This window comes from Tupaia chinensis, unplaced genomic scaffold (assembly GCF_000334495.1).
Source record: "Tupaia chinensis unplaced genomic scaffold, TupChi_1.0 Scaffold150243_1, whole genome shotgun sequence".
Classification (NCBI taxonomy): Eukaryota; Metazoa; Chordata; class Mammalia; order Scandentia; family Tupaiidae; genus Tupaia; species Tupaia belangeri.
The window spans coordinates 2,104,844-2,110,605 of NW_006210084.1; positions in this window are offsets into that span (position 1 = coordinate 2,104,844).

The window sequence follows — 5,762 nt, forward strand, 5'->3', positions numbered from 1 at the left end:
CCCACCTCTTCTAGTGGAGTCACTACTTTTTTTAGTTTATTTCTTCCATGACTGAGTGAGTGAATGAGTGAGAGAAACAGAGACAGAGAGAAAGACAGATAAGGTCCTGATGCTGCAATCCAACCTAGCCCAGCCAGCCTTGAATCACAGGCACAAATGTGCCTGGCATAATCAGGGATAGTCTCTGGGATAAGAACCTAGCACCTTCCCATCTGGGTCAGCCTCACAGAGTCATATTTTACCACTGTGCCACCATCTGCCACTCTCTCACCCCTGCAAATCTCTCTTGGTAATAAAATGTAAAAATATATTCCCATGGAGAATCTAACTTCAAAGTGTTTCATAGATTCCTAGACTTTTCTTTCTTTCATTATTAAGATGGGCTCTCACCATGCCATGATCCTCCTGCCTCAGCCTCCCAGCTGAGTCCACAGGTAAGCATCAATACATCTGGCTCTTTTTAAGACAAGGGGTCTCACTTTGTTATCCAGCCTAGCCCAGAAGTGACAATCCTCTTGCCTCAGTCTAAGTCACCAGAATCAAACATGTGTGTCACCAGACTTAGCTCTTTGGACTAGGAACTGAACCTGGGCTTCCCATGTAGTCTCAGTCTATGGAGCCATAATAGTTGGGCCCTAACTTTTTTAAGATAGAGTCTATGTCACAATCCTCTTACCTTATAGCCTGTTGAGTGACTGGTTTGTACCATTGCATCTGTCTTGTAGAGAAGGCTGAAAGTCAAACCCAGGTCTCACATGTAGCCTTAGCCTGTCAAGTAGCAGTGTATACCAGCATGCAGTACACTGGCTGAGCCCCACAACATTCTAAAAATACAATTCAGCTATATACTGGTCATCCTCCAGAGAAGAATGGAAATATAGAGAGGGGAAGTTGATTCTTCATAGATCTAGAAAATACAATCAAAGAATTCATCTGGAACTGTAAAAGACCCATATTGCCAAAGCCATCCTGCACAAGAAGAGTGGAATGAGTGGCATCTCACTCTCTGACTCCAAAATAAATGAGAAAACAGTGATAATCAAAACAGCATAGTACTGGCACAAATGCAAACATGAGGACCAATGGAACAGAATAGAGGCCCCAGAAATAAACCCCAAAACATACAGCCAACTGTTCTTTGACAAAGGGTACCAGTCAATCCAGTGGGAAGAGGAAAACTTATTTAGCAAATGGTGCTGGAAAACCTGGGTATTGGGGCCAGTAATTGGTGTAATGGCTATGTTGCTGGACTCCCGTGTAGCCGACTGTGGTTCGAATCCCGAACCCAGTGGCTTAAACTCATGCCAGGCACATGTGCATGCGTGCCCGAGATCCTGAGAGGAGAATGGAGGAGAAGGGATGGTGGCGTGGCCATCCTCCCTGGGGGGTGATTTCTCGCTTTCTGTCTTTCTGTCTCTGTCTTCCTGATGAGTGCACGCACCCTATAACAAAAATCTCCTCCCCCCAAAAAACCCCTGGGTATCCACCTGCAGAAAGATGAATCTGAACCTGAACCCCTATCTGTTACCATTAACAAAAATCAACTCAAAGTGGATCAAAGATCTAAACCAAAAACTGCAAATTATAAAACTACTGGTGGAAAACACTGGGGAAACTCTGGGAGACATTGGGGTAGCAAAGATTTCTTGAGCAAGACCCCCAAAGCAAAGGCAATAATCCCCAAGATAGACAGGTGGGATTACATCAGATTAAGAAGTTTCTGCTTAGCAAAGAATACCATAATTACTGTGAATTGACAACCCTCGGAATAGGAGAGAATTTTTGTTAACTGTGCCTCAGATAAGGGACTGATAACCAGAATACACAGGGAGCTCAAGTGGCTTACCCAGAAAAAAATGATTACTCCAATTAGAAGATGGGAAAATGACCAGAATAAATAACTCTTTAAAGAAGACCTACAAACAGCCAAAAAATATATTTAAAAAATTCTCAACATCCCTCAACATAAGGGAGTTCATGCAGATCAAAACCACAATGAGAGGGATCAGCAGTTAGCGTAATGGCTATGTCGCTGGACTCCCATGTAGTTGACTGCGGTTCGAGTCCTGGACCCAGTGGCTTAAAACTCATGCCAGGCGCATGTACGTGTGTGCCCAAGATCCTGAGCGGAGAATGGAGGAGAAGGGGTTGTAGCGTGGCCATTCCCCCCGGGGAGGTGATTTCTCACTTTCTGTATCTCTGAATCTCTCTGACTGTCTGGCAAACGCACACACCCTATAGCAAAAAACTCTCAAAAACAAACAAACAAACAAAAAAATGAGATGCCACCTAACCCCAGTCAGAATGGTGAAGATTAAAAAAAAAAAAAACTGATAAATGCTGGAGGGGATGTGGTGAAAGAACACTCCTACATTGTTGGTTTGAATGTAAATTGGTCCAGCCACTGTGAAGAACAATATGGAGGTTCCGATTACTCCAATTAGAAGATGGGAAAATGACCAGAATAAATAACTCTTTAAAGAAGACCTACAAACAGCCAAAAAATATATTTAAAAAATTCTCAACATCCCTCAACATAAGGGAGTTCATGCAGATCAAAACCACAATGAGAGGGATCAGCAGTTAGCGTAATGGCTATGTCGCTGGACTCCCATGTAGTTGACTGCGGTTCGAGTCCTGGACCCAGTGGCTTAAAACTCATGCCAGGCGCATGTACGTGTGTGCCCAAGATCCTGAGCGGAGAATGGAGGAGAAGGGGTTGTAGCGTGGCCATTCCCCCCGGGGAGGTGATTTCTCACTTTCTGTATCTCTGAATCTCTCTGACTGTCTGGCAAACGCACACACCCTATAGCAAAAAACTCTCAAAAACAAACAAACAAACAAAAAAATGAGATGCCACCTAAATGCTGGAGGGGATGTGGTGAAAGAACACTCCTACATTGTTGGTTTGAATGTAAATTGGTCCAGCCACTGTGAAGAACAATATGGAGGTTCCTCAAAGACCTTCAAATAGAACTACCATATGATCCAGCAATTTCACTCCTGAGTATCTGCCCAAAGGACAGGAGAATGCTCATTCAGAAAAGTGCTTGCACAACTATATTTATTGCAGCATTATTCACGATTGCTAAGATATGGTACTAACCAAAATGTCCAGAAACAGATGAATGGATTGAAAAAGTGTGGCACATATACTCCATGGAATACTATTCAGCCATGAATAACAACAAGGCCCTGGAATTTGATAGAAAGTGGATGAATATGGAAGATTTGTTGCTGAGTGAAGCAAGTCAGGCTATGAAAGAGAGACAGTGTATGTCTCCACTTAACATATACTGACTGTCCGTATTCTATGGTAGAGACTGAAAGTCTGGAGGACACAAAAGCATTAAAAGTTGTTATGGACACTAGAGACAAAGTAGAAGGAGAATGTAGGAGGGGAAGAGCACAGGAAAGGAAATTTGGGGAAAAAATATAGAGGTAAGACATTTGTGGGACATAAATATGGTTTATTATCTGTTGATGAGGATATGTATAGTATTCTCAACTGGGCTGTACTGAGGTGTATATCATGCTGGGTAAAGTCTCTAAAACCTAAATGATATATAGTGATTGAATGTATAAATAATAATAATAAAGACATTTTTAGATATTTGTCGTCTGTGTCACATCTACTCAATTCTGCCATTGTGGCATGAAAGCAACAACAAAGTTGTATGGCTATTGTCCACACCTGAATGCATGAGTATAGCTATGTTCCAATATAATTTTATTTACAAAAACATGCCAGCATTGGTCCTCAGGAAATAGTTTGGTGACCTACATGATTTCTTAGACATTCTTCAGTGATTTTAAAATCTAGATACTCAAGCTGCTAACCTATACACTTTTGTTTTGCTTTGTCTTTTTTTTCCTTTTCCCACTTTTCCCATTTCCTCACTCCTACTTCCTGAAATCATCTCCCAAGTAAATTTGCTGCTTTTACACTTTTATCTTATCTTGCTTTTTTAAAAAGTGGCCACTTAATAGGTGCAGGCGCCCACTCAATGTCTGCTGATGGAAGTAATGAAGGAAGCATCCATTACGAAATGTGATCCTTTGCATGTTGGCTGTGGTGCCTATTAGAAATAGATGCTTACCAGAAGACAATAATTAAGATAAGCAGCAACTTCAGGATCAGGTTTGTTCTACTATTAGAATAAACTGCATAACCTTTATATTCATCATTCTATAATCATTTTTTATTTAAGAAAAAAAATAGAGCAAAGGAATATATTTGGCTCAGGAGGGGACACAGCCAAGGGAGTAGAACATTGACAGGCAAATCAGTGTTGATACAGTGGTCTCCAAGGTGATTCCAAGCCACGTGCTTTTCATACAGTCCCTCTAGAAGACTCTACTAAGAGCTGGTCTATACTCAACTGCAGGATTTAGTGAACAGTAATAGTGGCAGAGAGGGAGTACAACCCTGTTCAAAACAAGGGAACGATGAAATGGCTCCCTCAGAGGAGGCCTCTTTATAGCTTCTCTAGTCTTTTCTCCTCAGTTCATCTAATTATTCAAGAAAATTCATTGTTTGTCTGTTCACGGATGGCAGGTGCTTTGGGGTTTGATCCTGCCAACACCTTTTCACCTTACAACAATGTAGAAAATATATACTGCTCTTCCTTTGCCGATTGTTAGATATGGCCTTGTTTGCAATTTGATTTTCTAATAAACTTAAAACGTTTCACTTATTGAAATCTGGAGGGGATGGTTGACTGTGTGAACTTCATTTTTAAAGAGTGTCTTTGTCATTTAGGTTTATTGAATGATGGGAATATGGAAAGTGGGCAAATATTTGACTATTTTCTCTAAGGGCATTAAAGGATCTGTAACTGTATAACATTGGTAATGGTAAGTTACTAATCCTATGGTCAAATATAAGGGTTTCAGCCAGAGTAGAGTCCATAAACTCCCAAAAGGTTCAGTATTTAAGTTTCTACATGAAACAATAAAAAATGCTATCTATTCTGTTATGTTCTTCTCTATAAAAATAATAACCTCATTCAAATTTTTGAAAACTTTTGCCCCTCTGAGAGAGAGAGGGAGAGAGAGACCCCCATCTGGGTCTTCATGCCACCATCCACTACATTCTTAGCCACCCAGATCACATGCATGCAGGTACATGCCTGAACTGGTGAGGGGAGTCTTGGGACATGAACCCAAAATCTTTCCCTTGTGAGTCCGGTTGTGTTACTAATGACTGCACTTATTTTTTATGGTCAGTGGGGTTATATTGCTTCACTTTTCTTTTTAATTCTCTATTTTTTTCTTGCATTGTAGTCATCCTCTTGCTCATGTAAAAATAAATAGAATATCTATTATATACAAAACATGCAGGAGGGGGGTTCTTTGAAACATTGTCTTAAGTACTCTTCCCTACAGGTAAATAAACCTCCTCACCCCTTTGGAGTCAGGTTGGAACAAGTGACTTTCTTAAGCCAATGAAATATGATGAAAATGACAAAATACTTCCTCATATTTTTTTTAACTGTCAGATGGTACATGCACTTGCCAGAGAGAGATAGAGAGGGAGGGATAAAGGGAGGGGTAAAATAGTTGCTGTAGAATCCTAAAACTAAGCCTATGCAATTTGACTTAAAAACAAAAACAAAAAAAATTAAGAGGACTTTGGGAGAAATCCAGGAAGCAGGTGGATACTCTTGACAGTAAGATTCCCCAATGTGAGGCTATCCCCTGAGATCAAAATAGGAAGAAATTTTCCTTAAAAGGAGTACTTTCTTCTTTTTGGATGGAGA